Source organism: Cygnus olor, chromosome 3 (genome assembly GCF_009769625.2).
Source record: "Cygnus olor isolate bCygOlo1 chromosome 3, bCygOlo1.pri.v2, whole genome shotgun sequence".
Lineage (NCBI taxonomy): Eukaryota > Metazoa > Chordata > Aves > Anseriformes > Anatidae > Cygnus > Cygnus olor.
This window is the reverse complement of record NC_049171.1, coordinates 99,725,726-99,743,945: the sequence shown is the minus strand read 5'-3', so window position 1 is coordinate 99,743,945 and position 18,220 is coordinate 99,725,726.

Genomic DNA, 18,220 nt, shown 5'->3' with positions numbered 1-18,220 from the left:
CAGCATGGGTACTGTTTAGATAAGAGAGTCATATCCTGGTACCTACACAGGACACAGCAGAAGTTCACCCTGATTACCTCATCAAACTTTGCACTAATTAGTACCCACTTAGCAATGTACAGGCTTACCCAGTGCCCTATGAGATCCCCACAGGGTAGGAAGGATCCTAAAGTGGAGGAGGGGCATTAAAAACTTCCCTTAATTGTTCTGCTTGTCTCTAATGAACATTACAGCCTAGCAGATTTTTGGCAACACATTGCTGAGGTATTATTTTAAACTTTGCTTCCTAAATCAAACAGCCTACTGTTTCAAAGCAATTTTTTTCCCTAGCCTAAGGATTAGCTCAAACATTAACAAAGCAGGCCATGGAGGGCTGTGACAGAAATGGCGTGTGGGCAGTGCTTTTGCTAATTTGACCTCTTTTCACAGAAATGAGAGGAAACTGTGATCTGAAGCTGACATTTCCTTAGAACATCGCCCAGCTTTCCTAACACTGGGACCACAATTCACTGATAACAGAGCTTTGAAGTAGCTGGAGCAGAGCCAGGAAACGTTGGAAGTATTCTTCAGAGAATATCTGTTTCAGATTACCCCAATTTATAGTAAACCACACATGCTAACTTTAGCATTTCTTCTGCCTTTAAAGCTTTTAGTCTTCTGACTGATTGATCTTGAGCCTTTTCCTTTGGCTCAGTACAGCAGCATTTCTTCTCCAAACATTGAATTCCTACTTTGCATCCAACTTCTTCCCCACCATGTGTCACTAGGTCCACTTATCTTTCTCATCCTCTGACCCACATTAACTTTTGCAAATATATGATTTTGCTGGAGTTGAAGCAGAAACTGTGCAAGCACATTGCACTGGATGAGGCTAAGCAAGTGCATTTTGTGAGGTGTTTTTTTCTTGTTTGTTCACACCTGAAGCACTGTCTTCCAGTTCTATTCCTCTCCTCACTGCTATCAGAGGCTGCATAGGGATGTGTATGCAAAAGATAACACAGACAAGAGTTCAGTTTTCTAGTCCCATTTGAACTGGAGTTGTACATGCTGCTTTCTTATAAAGCAATGCAAATCAATAGATGCTCTCACAAGTGAACCAACTGTTGGTGAGAATCTGATTTCCGAGACACGTGCACCACAGCATGTGGTGTTTCTTCATGCTAAATCTGATCCGAGCCCAGGTACTGAACATTCATGTTCAGCTGTAGGGCTTTACATGCACATCTTCCAATTTGGTTTCATACAAAAGGAATCCAGCCCGTGAGTACCACAACCTTGCACTGGTGCAAATCAAAGTTCAGTAAGAGATGATGGCTAGGAATGCTTTCTGATCCAGTCTGTAACACTAGTGCAGTCCTTTAGAAATCCTGGCTGAAGAAGGGTGCCAGAATAATCATCCTGCACAGTAAAACCAGAGTGCTTATTGCAAGTTGTGGCTGTACAAGCATCCCTCTTGTCCAGCCAGCATTGTGGCTGGACAAGCATCCCACTTGTCCAGCCAGCACTGCATGTCCATGGCTCTGACCAAGCACCTCCAACGCAAGTAATGATATGTTGTCTGCTCTTCCATCGCTCCACAGGACTGCCAGCAAACATGACTGCCCAATGCATGTAATCATGTCTGACTGCTAGGGCATGAGTATTGATATCTAAACAGAGCACATTAAATCCCTTTGCCAAGTCCACGGAACAATCAGTGCCAGCATGGCTTTGCATCTAACCTATGGAAATATTTGATGTGAAAAAGTCTACAACCTACTAAAAAGCTCTGAGACACCGTGTTGCCTATTCCCCAACTGGAACTTAACATTAACCATTGCCATGCAGAGCAAGAAAATGGGATGGCAAGCTGTTCTGCTATCACACACACATCTTGGAAATACTTAGGTTTGATATATCATATCAAAACAAAACAAAAAAAAAGCCATGTAAAAAGGTCCCTTCTTTGTTAAATACAACAAAAGCACCTGTCTTCTTAGAGGAAGCCAATATTTTCTTTTATCTCTACTGCTAATAATCCAAGTCGCTTTGCAATCTAATCAAAGTAGAAATAACAAGATGGACTTCTGAACATACTGGGTTGCTATTTTCAGGTCCGTCATCTACTGACTGTGACATTCTTCTCTGTCTGGGGCATGGGAAGATTTTCTGAAACAGTGGGAAGACCAGCTCATGCAACGGCAAGGAAGGGACCCTACACATAGGAGGTTGTTCCTGTTCCTCAGAAGCCATGAAATAAACAGTGGTTAAAAAAACCATGCACCCATTTGTGTGTCCTGCTCACCAGAAAGGACTGTGTACTGCAGTTAGGAAGAGCAGTAGCTTGGCCACAGCCAGATACTGGCAGCAGCCTGGAAGCTTAGGATAAGCTTTTCAGAATTGGAAAGTACACGTAACAGTTTGAAGAATTTAAAAAAGGTCCAGAGAACTCCAACTAAATCAAAGTGCTGCCATTAAGCAAAAAGCAGTCTCGTATTTGCCCAGAATTAGGACTAGCTCCCCACGTTTCTTACCCCTCAGCAGTTCTCATTCTTATATAAAATAGTGTTCCCAGTGGTTTCGGCAGGACTTCCTGTAAAAAAGTTACTGCTGAACATGAGTACAAATATTCACACAGTGCACGAAGCCAGTAAAGTTTGGGAGAGAGTAACTTCCCTGCTGTTATCATGTGTTTCCGCTCCTTCTCTCCTTCTTGTGAAATTAGACTATGATTTCACAAAAGTCTGTCTCCTCAAGTTTCTGAGCTTTCTTTGCTCTCACAAGAACAGCCAAAAAAGTAATAATTTTGGAAAAAGACAAAAATGGAATGAATCCATTTTCCAGATCGAAGCAAGATTTTGAGACCAAATTTACCTACATTTATTTTCAGTGAAACAATATTTCTCTCGATGCATTTTATTTTGAATGGAACAAATACTTAATTACAAAAATGTGATGGATGAGAACTGATCTCACCAAGAAAACTGTAAGTCTTTCATTTCAGGTTGATATACATGATGTTTTTTCCTTCCATTTTTTGGTTCAAATGTAATTGTTCAGACAGCCATTTGGCAGATGGCATCAACATTTTTAAGGAAAAAAAAAACAGTTGTTTATCAAAAACAGTTGTGGAAGCAAGCAATCCTGTTGGGGCAGACAGAGAAACTGAAAATACCTTAAAAATCATGAAATTTGATAGGAACTGCACTCTCCGTGGTGACCTAAGAAGTTCAGTAAAGACATTGTCCTTATTTCTAGTTTTGGTTGCCATCAAGATTATTTTCCCAATTTTAAAATATGTAGTACCTGAAAAGTTGTAACTGGTTGACAGAGACCTTTATTAGATGGCAGTCAAAAGGACTATTTGTCATGAAGAGTCACTTTCAGCTCTTTGAATTGCCTAAATGAGGGCAAACTAGTGCTAGAAAAGAAGTGGAAGGCTCCAGGCAAGAGAGAGGTGTCTGCTTGATCCTGGAGGTCTTTATTTACTGTGTTGCATGGAACCCTGTACATTTTAGTGCATTACACTGCTGAAATGTTACTCTACGTATAAACCAGCATTAAACTACCTTCCAAATTGCAAAAGCACATTGTTAATGGTGGCAAATTTCCCACACACTACTGCAACAACTTTTTCAGGAAGCTGCCATGCAGCACATGAGTTAAAAAATGCCTAAGTACCATGATGTAAAGTCAGGGAGAGGAGGGGTTTTGTCAAGGTCACACAAGGGAAGGTGAAAACAGTTTAGTTCTCCTCTGTCCCAGTAAAGAGTCTTGACAGCAGACTATGGTCTTTCACTGATGTCAGCCTCTGTAATAAATGATGTCTCCTTGGTGGGGAACTGCCCAATTTGACATCATTAGCAGATTTGGAATTGCTAAAAGGTTTAGGACTTCAGCATGTTTTGTTTTTAATTGAGCATGAAGCTGTCTTGGCAATAATACCAGAAAAAACCTTACACCCAAATAAAATCTGTTTGGGTTGGCTGGTCTTCATGAAGTGATTCAGAACAACAAAGAAGCACCTTCTATCTTCATGTCGGCACAGTTGTCAGGGCTAAATATCGTGGGCTGCACATCTTTGAATGAGTGATTGCACAACATTTGCGAAAGCGCAAAACATTTGAAATGCATCTTGTGTGGGAAGAAAACAAATGGATAAACCCTTCTCCCTTTTGAATCTATTTGGCTCATTGTAAAAACAGATAAACTGCTGAGTAGAAGACAAATAAGTACGGTCATTCTTGCAGGAAAGTGTGCTTGTGTCACGCTCACCCTGGGTAAAACTAATATATCCTCATTTGGCTTTGGAAAGATTTCTTCTTGGTTCCCAAAATGAACAGTTGACAGTCCATGAAAGCAATCTTTAAAAATAAAAACACATTTCTAAGTTTGGAAAAATAACACATTAAACCCTGAACTTAAAATCATCTTTAATGGCCCTATTTTTCCAGAGATCATTGTTCTTGCTAGAGCACACAATTTACAATAACACATGCTTTTGAAGAGCAGAATCCAACAAATACTGAAAGACATTTCCCCCTTCTGACTCCTGGTTCCCCAGCTCATGAAGGCTTTCCACATGCTCCATATGCCACACGCTTCAATTTCCAGGATGTATATTATCCATAATTGATTTAATCCCTCAGCATTGGGAACTGTATCTGTATAATAAATGGATTGTGTCTGTTTCTTGTTCTCCTCACTCCCATGATACATGCATTTTACACAGACGACTAAGATGTTTCTTCTGTAGCATCAGCAGATTTATTCAGTAAGGGTCCAGTCCCACCACATGGGAATTTTACTGCTCACTTCAGCAAGAGCAGACTTCCCAGTTTGCAACTGTATATCTAATGAAGCATTTTCACAGATGTCTTAAACCAATCCATGAAGTGCCATTGAAAGGGTTGCCTTGCCTTTTCCCTGTGTACATTCTTGCTGCCATCCCTATAAAAATTCCACTAACTGTATGGCCCTGTAGTCAGCCCAAATCAATAAGCTGACCTGGCAGAAAGAGAACTCTACCAAAAAAACAAAACAAAACAAAACAGAAAGTCATCATTTTTAGTCAGATCAGCTTGCTTTATGACTGTTAGTGCCAAAACAAGAGATGGATGTGAGCACCTAGTTAGAGGCAGCAGTGAAAGTAGAACAGTTGCTTCTGTAACAGCTTGAAGTCAACTCAGCCTTGGAGGGCCATCAAGAAACATCCTTCAGATGTACTGGACCACATCCTTTGCTGATAAATCACCACAGTTAGATCACTGTAGAGGTCTGGACTTAAACCAGCCAACAATTTGACCCATTATTGCCAGTCTCCCCACGAATACAAATATACTAGGTAGTTCTCCAATGAGAATGAAATATATCCTCACCACCAATCATTTCTGTTTTCAGAAAGGTCTAATTAAGAAGATGAATTCTTAATCACATCTGACTGCAAAACACATTGTACTTATCTGTTCATCAGCCCATAATCATGATTCAACAGTAATTCTGACTCTACCCCTGAAATGGCAATTCCATCTATCATTATTACTGCTTTTATTTTTTTAAATAGCAAATAGAATCTACCTATGTGGAATGTAGGAGGACTGTTTTCCTTTTGATATTAAAAATTTATCTTGTAAAATAAGTAAACATTGGCTGAGCCTCAGAGTTGGTATATTGTTTAGGAATGCAGCCTTGCACAGAGCCAAAGGCTTTTCAGAGTCTTAAGAGAAACATCAGGTACTGGAGTCATCCCCAGTAAGTATACAAAAACGATGTGTACGCGTGTCAAAATGCTAACTTCAACTGTGTGAATATGATTTGAGCTGGTAGGAAGGCAAAGGCTGTATGAAACAATAAAAAACACTTTTTAAAAGGCTGTTTTCTCAGATGTATTAACTCGAAGGAAGGAAGGAAGGACGGAAGGAAGGAAAATCAAAGGAAAAAAAAAAGGAAAGCTAAAGCAGAAATTAAGAATGAAGTCCTGCTGCTCTATAAGACAAGGTTAGCAGTTTCAAGTACAAAAAAATATAAATAAATAAATAATCTGGAATGCCATACACTCTGTTCATTCACAGCTAAAAGCCATAGCTGTCCATCCTTCTCCAGGACAGAGTTTAAGATAAACTTTACCTTGCCATGATGTGCCATGGCATCCACCTAAATGAGTTAGGCAGTCATAGATACTTCTCATGAGCACTCTTATGATGAAATATCCCAGGTCAGAGGAGCCTGTCTCAGAGATAACCCAACCACTACAGCAACACACCACAACCAAAATGAGGCTGATGTTAGGCTTTGAGAATCTGAAGAATGCTATGCTTTCCGTCTTGATTTCTTTTTTCCATTTCCTGACAAAAAACAGCATTTTTACACACACAGAAATAAAAACACATTTCTCCCTCATATTTCTAATACAACTGAGCAATTTTGATGACTCAAAAGCTGAAATTCATGACCTAGCTGGAGACTGAGCTCCTTGAATTAGAGTAACATGAACAAGATATATTTGATGAAGATTTCTGGCTGGTAAGGGAAGGATAGAAAATGTTTATTGGCCTCTCATTTGTACAGTGAAATAACTTAATAAAGGAAAAGAATTCTTTATCTGTATAAGTGAAAGGTAAGATACAAGATAATGATGTGTCTGACCTCAAAACAAAACAAAACAAAAAAAGAAAAAGCAGAACAAAATCCATTTGCACAGATGCAGTAATGAAATGGCTCAGTAGTCATTACAAAAAGATGCAAGGATTTGTGGTTAGGGAATCAGATGGGAAAATAAGATAGATATGAGCAATTCTGCCCTGAGTAGTGAGCTGCCATAGCAGGTAAAATGAATGATGCAAGACATTTAACAGAAGTTGCAGATGTTTAGCCACCTAAAAAAAAATAAGATAAAATAACTACATATTGTTGAAACTCAGTAGGGTTGCACCGACGACATTCAGACTTGTAAACTTATTTTAGTAAAACATTCAGGGAGCTTACTAGCACAACAGGAAAAATATTTTCTCCTCCTTTTTCTCAAATTAATGAGAAGTCACTTGGAATACGACAGAATGGAGACCACCACCTCTCCACAGGTGATGAGAGTAATTCATTAGGTTCTTCTGTTCAGGCTTGCACACTCCTGACTATCATTGCAAATTCCTTGAAATATGAAATGCAATTCACAATATATGCTACAAAGATACTGAAAGGAGTTCATTATGAGCAGAACTACGTGTCAAGTCACATGAAAACTAGCATTTTCACCTGCATAATATACAGTCATCATGAGTTTCACACTTCCTGTTTCTCACTGAAATTAAGTAACAATGGAAGAAGAAAAATAGTGATATCAGAAAATATAGAGCGCTTAATACATATAATGACAAGAGCTGAACAAAAGATTTTGTCAAATCAAATCTACCAAATGATTTTTAGAGCAAAAATTTCTGCACTGGGCACTAGCAAAGGACTTCAAGATTTGCGCTGTTCAGTTCTCCGCAAGAAAAAGCACTGAAGTCCCAGAAACACTCAGACAATTCCAAGAAGAGCACCTGACAGTCACTATAGGATGGAATTTCACAAAGTTGAGGTAAGTTTTTTTTTGTAGTTTTTCTGATAATTCTTCTGTCTTTGTGACTTTGACCTAATAGTCAGTATCTGTAAATGCTAAAGGAAGTAAACCAAGTTTTGAACTTGTGTCTCCTCTATAAAAAGTCATAAACATCCCCCTATTTTAGCTCATACTCTTAACGTAGATAAAAGAAATCTGAAATACCTTATGAAACACATGTACAGATGACATAAGCACCATTACAGTCACAAACGTAGCCAAATTCTAGAGGCTTCATTCAGTAGGGTAAGGATAATTACAACTACATGTGTGTATATATATATATAAAAACAAATTCAGGTCCACTGAAACATCCTGCTTTGGTAAAGGTAAAATATTGTATTTGATTTTGCCTTTTTAATATCTTTAATCTCCTTTTATATATACATATATATATATATATATACACACACACACACCCCTTTAAAAAAAAAAAAAAACTTTCAGAGGGAATTTCTCATTGTTTTTTTTATTTACAATAAGCCCAATATATAAATGAAATTTGCCTCAATAACCTCAAAATAAAAATGCATTGAGATAATGAGACATACTCTTCAACCTTATCAAAGCACAGCATTTATTTTTATTTCTTTATGAAGATTCATTTAAATAAATTATTAAAATCCTTAATTTTTCAGCACCCCCTGCTCAGTCAAATATCCATCACCCCATCTCAGAAAAGTAACGTTAGCTTTACTTCAGAGTATTTTCATACATCAAAGGAGCAGAAAGTCCGTGTAGCACTATGAGCAACCTCCTGCCTGTCAGGACATCGTTAGCACTGGCTGGCACGGAGGTAGCTCGTAGCCCTTTTTCATCTAACAGCTATTCAATGCAGCACATTTGTTATTCTTCGCTGCTGCCAAGGAGACAATCTGTTTTTCATTTCCTCTGAAGAAGAGCACAATACTATGAGTAAAACATCAGATACAAGTAGACAAAATGGTTGAGTGCCTCACTGAACAGAGAAATGGATCTGTCCCAGATATGAAGAATAGCCACACACCTGAGAAAGAGGAAAAGGAAGAAAAAAGCACTACCCAACCCACTGGAGTGTGCAGAGGCTGTCACGAGTTATCCTTTCGTCTTGCAGGTGGGATATTTCCTAGGGCTTTTTCAAACTAATTATGTCCTCTCATAACATCTGGAAAAGAAAACATATATATACAGATCCTACATAATGAAGTAAAATGTAGCTTGACATGGAAAACCTGATTCCCGCACATTTATAGATCTGTACACAACCCGGACACAATTCCCCAGCACTTTATATCAATTATGTGTGCACTCGTATTTGAAAAATGTCCCTTAACTCACACAGTGAGAAGTTTGTCAAAAGCCTTTTGCTGCTAACAGCAAATATCAATTGATTTGTTACAGTTCATTAGAATGGAACATCTGGGAGCAAGGAAAGCTGAATTCTCATATTCCTCTGAGCCACTACTGTGAGCAGCTCTGCCTCACCCATGAGGTTGTTTAGGGCTGCAGGACCCTGCTGGAAATGCAAGGATCCTCTAAAAGAAAGCAAAAGGGTCAGCTATCGACTATCTAAAGCTTCTGCTTCATCTCAGGTGGGTGCAGTTCCTGTATCACAACTCACTTCTCAGTCTTCTCCATCAAAACTCGGTAGCTTACTAAATACGGTATTGCTATGTCCAGTAACAGACCACAGGCTTAATACTATCTCTGCAAGGCCTCAGACCTTGTCTGAACTCATCGTACCCTGCCTAGAGCTTGCTTTCAGATTTATCATTCTGCAAAAACAATTTATTTTTTTAATAACCAGATGGCTATTGCCTAATCACCACCTTGTTTTGCTTAACTTTATTTAATTGTGTTGTACAGCCATCATTTTTATTGAGACTGTCACAGCAAACAGCGCTCTCGTAGAATGAAATACTTATGAGTGCAGCACAACAATATAGTGTGGGTGAATACAGGCAAGATATGGAAGCAGGAAAATGGAAAATGAGGACACAGGCTGCAGTGCAGAGCAGTACAGGCATTGGATGGCCAGAAAGGGACATAAGACAGCACTGGAGGCCCTGTGGAAGGCAACATCCCACCAAATGAAGAAATGTAGACCTGAGCAATGGGCTGAATGGGCTCTAGGGAGGAACAAAGTGAACAAACAACAAATATCCACCAGATGTAAGATGCTCCAAACAAAAATAAATTTGGGTACAGTGTGGAGCTGCAGACTAATGAAAGAAACAAATGTTAAAACATGTTAGGGAAAAAAAATGTAAAAATAATCCTAAATGTGTGCTAGGGTAAGAGGAAAAAGTCTTCAACACTGCCATCAATGTTCTCCCAGTGGAGGACCTGGGACATTCATGTCACACCATAATTCCTCTTCCTACCTTTCACACAGAAGATGATCTTCGTACATGCACTGGAGCCCCACAAATGTAAATGTGGTACGTCCATCCATATTAGTGATTGACTGGGGGCAGTAAATTCAGCACTGCCAGCAAGAGGAAGATCCTCAGAATTTCTTACCAGCGCAAGGGCATGCCTGCATTGCATTTTGTGGGCTGAAGCCAGGTGGCTCTGCTTGTACACCAAGTCTGCCATACATGACCATCTCCAAACGTGAAATCATACAGTCATGGGTAGCCCAGCAGTAAGCCCAAGCCCTGCTGACAGCCAGGTTTAGACTACCTCAGGTTCAACACTTCCCTAAGGTAGCCACAGTGCTCTGATTACAGCTGGCTGGTTCAGAGCACAGGCTTCTGTACACCCGCAAATCACCTCAGACATTAACTCACAACACTCATGAAAACTATTTGCATTCCCACTCTTTCCTTTTTGTTTATTCCCTCCCCCCCCCCTCCCCCCCCCCCCCCTTTTTTTTTGTCATCTCTTCAGGTGTGGCTCCCCTCCAGGAGGCCACCTGAATGGTTTATTAGCAATTAACACTCCCTATTCCTTCAGTAGCAGCTAAGGCAACTGCAACACTATTAAAAATATATATATATTATGAAGGGATCACAGAGTTCTTTGTGAAGAGAGAAGAGGATGACCATGGTTGATCATTTGGTCATTCCAAATGCTGCAGATTACTGCAAGAAGCACACCACCCCTCACTACAGCTGAGCACAACATAGTCCTCAAGCTGATTTCCCTCTCATCACCAATGTTCCCATGAGGAACAATGCTCATCAGCTACAAGAGGCAAATGGATCTGTTCTCTTCAAGAGCATGTTCAAGGTGTTGCCTGGATGAACTCTACTCCGTGAATGCTTTCAGATAACTGAAGATGGAGGCATGGCTCAGCGATGCCAAGTGGCTCAGTCTAACAACTGTCACAGCTGACAGTGTCAGGGGGAGGTTTACAATGGTTCAGCAGTTTGGCTTTAACCTTAACATTTTGGGTGGAGACTGTAAGGAACTGGCAGCTGATGATAGAAATGGAATGAAATCAGAATATCTATCCTTTGTTTATTCATCATCCTAAAATATTTACTGTGGTCCAAGTAGCCCTCCACACACCCCACATCAGAGCACTGGAGCTTTTAAACGTGTACAAATTCACGACTGGCAGCATCTTGAGTCCATCTCTGGATTAACTAAAACCCTTCTCCTTAGACCATTAATGGATACTGACAAAATGAGACCAGAATCTCAGCTAGCCTCAGCTTTGTATTTCTGCCCAAATCCAAATTAACATTGGGTGTTACATTACTAAAATGATCCCTAATGAACCCAGGAAATGGCACCCTGGATGAAGTCATTCAAGGCCTGATTCCAGCCAGCAGGCCTCCACCCTAAATATAAATAAATATATATAAATAAATTTAGGGCCAACTGTCCTTATTAGGGCAGTCTATGTTAGAGTACCTAAACAGATTTCAAGTATCCCTCTGACTTCAGTTTAACATCTCTCATCTCTCTAATTATTTTCTTTCAAAAAGAGCTGTACACACAGCATCCATATTAAAATCATAAATGTCCACAACACTCCTAGAGATCACATCTGCAGTTTTCTTTGTTCTCTTCAAGGAGATGGCTGCCAGCAAGGAAGATTACACGTTGCCTTAAATTTTCCCAGATTATGTCTGGATCAAACATTATGTTTCAGCCTCTTGTACGCATGAAGAGGGCAGCTGGAACATTTCAGATACAGATGTGAACCTTGCCAGAGTTAATTATTCACGTCACAGTTTGCATCTTCGATTTGAGTTACCCAACTTGTATTAAAGCCCTACATACTGTCTACTAACTTGGTTGTGTCAATACCTTTTGAGGACTGCTGGCTGCAACCAGTGCTTCAGACATACGTTCCTAGACACGGTTTGGTTTGTGTGGTAAAAGACTGTGAGCCTTTTACCAGTATAGCAGTTATTTAAACAATTAGCAGCACAGAGGAGACTAAGAACAGCTCTTCTAAATACCTTTCTTTACTCTCCATCTTTCCTCATACAACCTCTCCCTTTTTGATGTGAAATTCCTAACCTGAGAGTAAGTGAGGAGACAACAGCAGTGTGCAGACTGCTGTGTGCACTGTTCCTGCTGGAACTGTAAGACAGTTTACCGAAACATTTTTGAAAGACGACCATTTCTCAAACCTGAAGGAAAAGCTAGTTCAGCTCTCTCCCATGTCATCCACACACATGTTACAGAAAAGCTGTGAGGTGTTTATGACGATCTATTTCAGACTTCAAATGTTCTGGTCTCATGGTCTGACAACTGATTGATATGTCCTTTTGTGGACATTTTCCTCTTGGATTCCCAGTAATCCACTTTCTTGACCAAATGCCATGGGAAAGAGGGTGTGCAAAGACAGTTCAAAGGCTGATGTATGAATTAAAAAGAAAGAAGGAGGCAGCTTTGAAAATCATTCAGCACGACTGCACACACTAAATATATATGAGTCTTTTTATCATGTAAGAACACTTCCCTCTCTGTGCTGGCCTCATACCTTGAGATGAATTTTGCTTTGAATAAGTTTCCCTGGACATGTCTGATTGCTAGGAACTCTTTCAAACTTATTATCCACTGGGATCAATTTCCAAGCAAAATCCATCACATTCAGGGCATAGATTTCCAACTTTACAAGCCATTAGTTAAGCTGGAAGAACAGATTGCAAAAACTACTGTAGGTTTCCCTAAGCTCTTAAGTTATATGATCTTGTCAGTGTATCAGAGGCCAGCAAGACCATTACTGCTGGAATAGCTAATGAGAGGCTGAAAGGAAGGATGAGCCAGCCACTTAGGATGTGGAGAAGTCACTCAAACTCCCCGTGAAACTTCCAGGATTCCCTCTGATTTGATGAGGTGCTTTTCATCCACCACTTACTGCAAAGACACATTTTCTCAGTATAACATCGCAAAATATTTGGTAGCTTATAGAACTGCATTACCTGATTCGTATCCATAACACACTTCACCCATAGCTGCACATAAATCAAACCCTTTCTGAGCTTCCAGAAAGGTCAGTTGGGTGTGCGTGTTTGAAGCTAAAAAGCTACAAGAAAGAAAAGAAAAGTTGCTTAAATATCCAAACTAAAGATCCTAGTTTAGAAGGGGGGGACAGGTTGTTAGTCCTGTGTGTCCCAGAACAGGAATAACATAGCAAAAACTGATCTTGCAAAGTATTCAGTCCAACATCTGTATGAAAGGTATCACTACAGTTATCCAAGCTATCCAGAACTAATCTTTTCAGACTGGATAAGGGCTTCTGATGCATTTGTTTTTATACCCAGTCATTAAACACTTCTCATGAACAGCAATTTTTGTTAGAATTCCTCATTTTTGAGGATCTCCAAAACACCATGCAAATGATAGAATACTAGAAATTTAAACAGGGAGACACCTTTAAAATCTATGTTTACATGTTTCTGTCACTGAAATGTGTGCACGGATTTCAATTTGATTTGCCTTGTATTTCTTACATTTGTAAGAGATGGAAATAGCTCATTAGTTCTACAGCTTAAAACCTGTCACAACAAGGGAGAGCAAGGTAAACTCTGGGAAAGCAATGCCCTGCACAATAACTCAGGAATCTGTCAGTGCATATTTTGTCAAAAGTTGATAGGAGAAGGGCAGAGATGGAGGGAGATCTCTTACATTACATCTTGCTCTCTTACATTAACCAAATATTTCCCTAAACCTAGCAAGATGCTCATCATACCGTTGCTGATGAAACCCCTGTACCTGTGGTGCTCACACTGCTTACAAGTTCAAGCATCCAAGGAAGTGCAGAACAGAGACCTGAATCCAAAAACATGTAATGGATGTTTCCTATGATAGTCTACATCTGACACCAGAGATCAAGTCTCTACTGATCTCTGGTGCATCTACCATCTGCTGGCCATGGGAAACAGAAAACCAATTTTGGCCATAAAGACTTTTGTGATACTAAGAAGCAATCACAAAAAGTGAAACACCCTGTGTGTCGTTATCACAGCCTACATTGGGCTCAGTTGTAGGATGGACAGGCTTTCATTAAAGATGAGTGAATTCTAGGAGCTGCTACAAGAACTCATTCACCCAAAGCTCTGAGCTTGTTACTGCTTTCAAGCAAAAGCTGGAAGGTTTTCAGATGACAAGGAAGAATTTTGTAAGTTGGGACAAGAGAATCTTAAATCTTTTTTTTTTTTTTTTTTGATCCTGCGAGCAAGGATAATTCAGCAGTTTTAGATTATTTGAAGTTTATATTTGGACAGATCACCTGGTATTGACTGTGACCACCTATAGAAATGCTTAACTCTTACCTCACATGATTTTTTTCTACTGAAAAGCTTTTTGAGATTAGAGGTGAAAATACTTATATGAGTTTAGTTTGAGATTTCCAGAAAAATAATTTCACTAAACAAACAATAACCACTATAATAAAACCAAAATGCCAGTGATGGAGTGCTTTAAGTCTGGCATTTATTTATTTATATTTTATGATTCCACATAAAGACAGACATCCTAAGTTTATTTCAGTATTTATCAACATCGCTTTAAACCATGACACTGCTTCATTGGACTGGACTATGTATCCAGTTAATTGTGTTTCATGTAGGACCAGGAAAGGGGTTCACAGACAGACTCAAGGACTTGATAAGAAGGGATAAAAACTGGTAAAAGGGTATCTCCAGAGGAAGAAAAACAGTACACTGTGGTAAAATGCCCAAGTATACCTGAAGAGGAGGGGTACATTTCTCCAACATCAAAGGTGACAGAGCAATGTCCAATTCAAATGTCTGAAAAGTGTAACAGCTGAAAATTAAAATAAGCTGTCAGTTTGCTAAAAAAAAAAAAAAAAAAAAAAGGATTTTTTAATTCAAAATAAAATGGACTAACAATTTGCAGATGTTTGGAAAGAAAATGTTTGGGTTACTTGTTTTCAAAGCTCAAGCCCTCCCTACCTTTGGTATTCCACTTGCATTTTAATGGCTGTGGTGGCTTTCTGCCACTGCCTGCCCCCTCCATAGCACAAACCTCATGAGTCGGCAGGTCCCGCACTCACTTTTGACTTTGAAATCACATCACTTCTGTCATCCTCAGAGTTAAGCAGTGGAGGTAGGGAGAGAAACACAGGAGCTCGTTATTTCTGGACAAAAGGAATTTATAAAGCTAGAAAATCAAATGTGTATTTACATACATATATATCATGCAAAAAAAGTTATACTGGAAAATACTGTGTTGGTGGAATGGTAGAAATCTTTAGTAGTAAATTAAATCCTTAGAGAAAGGAATATAAGACAGCTTTTGGGATTCATGTTAGCAGTTTCTAAAAGCACGTGTATGAAGCCAACCTGTATTGCTAAGCCAGAAATGGACTATAAACAATGGTTTGAGTCTTTAAAGTTCCTATATCAAGGCCAATCCTTCCTGCTCCTAGGGAAACAGCAATGCTAGTGACCAGGCAGGTCAACTCCATGGAAGGTGTTTGCCCTCACCCAACACAGGATCGACCTCAGCACTCCACAATTTCCAATACAAACAATTAAACAGGCAGATACAGGACATTAATTGGTGCAAGAAGAGAGCTGTCCCTGCAGATGCATCCGTCCACCCCCCTTTATAAGCCTGTCAGCCCTGAGCTCCAGCTCAGAGTCCCACCTATAGCACTGTGCCTCTGCTCTCAGACAAACCTTAGGCAAGGAACAACATGGCTACTACCTGTTGTGCCTACTGGTATTTCTTTTAATACTGTCCAGTTTATATAGGTCCTGTTATCCACTTGATAACTTTCTTCAATTTTTTCCTCCATGACTGGAATATATGGGATTTTTCCATGTGGAACTTTTTTTTTAACCTTAAGTTTTACAAATTTGGCTCCCTGACACACCCAGCTTCCTCAATGAAAGTGGAAAAATCAAACTTCATTATCTTTTCAACAGATTGTTTTCCTTTCTGAAGTTTTCTCTTGGCAAAAGTACTTATAGGAAAGGGGAAAGAAATACTTTTTCCTGACAAATCTTACTCCCCACCCTCCCCCAATGTCTTCTACTTCTGAAAGAGAGGAATGGGGGAGAATTCTCAAAAATTGATTATTGGCATGGAATAGATACTTTAAGTGTGAATGAGAATATAAAAGCTGAGATAATTAAACTTTTTCCCGAAATATTTTCCCCTCTCCAGCTCCAAAAAAGTGTGCATTATCATCTTTACTCTAGTGTTGTTCTGATGAAAGTTTTTCTTCCCCTGTTTCTGACAACCTGGGAGAAGATCAAGAATGGTAGTGATGAACACCAAAGACATGACTACAGCTGGTTGTATCAAAGCACTGGTAGAAGATTTGCTCAGACAGCTAAGGCTTGCCCCCATTGAACCTATCATTATGGGTCTTTCTTCAGAAATGAACTTTTGGATCATTCTGAAACACATTCAAAATCACCCTGGACACATTTACAATATACACTGCAAAACTGCGCAGACTTTTCCAACTCAATCTCTTAACCATTTGTGCCACCTAGTGGGAAAAAAAAAAAAAAAAAAAAGAGTTTGAGAGAAGATGGATCTTCGCCTCTCTTAAGAAAATCTTGCAAACCAGCTCTCAAGAATGCTTCGGTAGCCCAGAGCTTTTGTCGAATGCTGATGGACTGCCAGCTTCAAATCTTAGAATCACATGCAAATGAATGTGACCTGTTAATCCAGAGCCACCAAATCCTTTTCTGTGTCACAGGGTGAATGAAATAGCTGGGCCCTACCCTCATCCCCTCACAGTCCCATAAGCAGGAAGTGTGTGAATTGTTCATTACACCATTGCAAAGTCATCCTGATTTTAGGGATATAGGACTTAACACCTAAATTCAGACACCCCTGTATCTGCTATTCTGCATGAATATTATTCAAATGAACATCTACTTGATTGTGAAAAACACAATGGTATTATCCTGGGGCACAGCTTCCTAAATAGCCTGTTGTTATTTTGGGACCATAATATATTATGAAGACATAGCATTATTCATAGCAATAGCTGTGGTGAGGCCCCAGCCAAAAAAAGGGGAGGGAGGAAGTTTGAACATAGCTCAGATTTACAGTCTAATCAAATAAGAAGAAAAAGAAATCCTCATTTTAGAGGTTAGAGCAGTAAAGTTATAGTCAGGCAGGGTATATTTTAGGCCAAACCCAGCTAGCAATGACAGTGAACATGTCTGAGGCTCAGGGTATACATGGCTATCTAGAGGGTTTAAGGACCTGCATTGGTTTAGTTCTTCCATGGCTGTGATCTGTAAGGAGCCCCACGTCATAGAAGAAGGATTTTGGAATGGGAGAGATTTCTCATGAATCTCTACCCCCCTTAGCCACTCCTTTCCAAATCTTTACCTACTGAAGGACCCATTTTAGTACTGGCAGCTGTGTAAGCCTCAGACATGACTCAGGCTGCCGTTGGGATGAGCGCACCCTGCTGGCTTTGCAGGGCCAGGCTGTGTATCCCCCAGCCACCAACACCAGTCCTCAGAGATACTGTTCTGCTCTGGAGGGGGAAAAGGGCACTCACACCATGGGCTGCAGGTGACAGGGGGCTCAAACAGCCACTCAGATCATTTTAATCTTACATCTAGGTTGCTCATCAGGCAAACCACCTATAAAAGAGAGTCCAAGGGATACCTTTTCCTTGGCCTCACGTCCCTGGACTGCTTCCAGCACTGCTCAGAGCAGGAGCTGAGGAGGACCACAAGGGTTTGAAGTCCTCAAACCTTTCAAAAACATTAGTTGATACGGGTTCAATTTGTATGATTTAAGCTTCAGCTCTGAAGTTTTTTTTCTAGATTCCAGACCAAAATCCCTAACCAAGTGTTTGAGTATTTTGTCATTTATTATATATGAATTGACCCATAGCAATAATCAGATGCTGTGTAAGGCACTAATTTAGTTTACCAGTATTTCAAACATAGCTACTTGAGCACTAACTTTCCTTGCAGAGTAGCAACCTCAGTTCCAGGACAAATGACAGGTACTTGCACTATTAAATAGTGCCATCTAGTGCATACTGGGTGTCAGATTAAGCAACTACTTTCCCAAGGAAAAACATCCTGAAGGTAGCTGGTAGACTCAACCTTAAGACAGAATTTCAAATTTCAATTGGCTGTAAAATTTAGGTTTCAACTAATGCAAATTAATTTCATCTGTCCAGTATTCATGGCCTTTCATTAAATTCTTACATACAACAAATTCCCAACCACACTGATGTTAGGCATA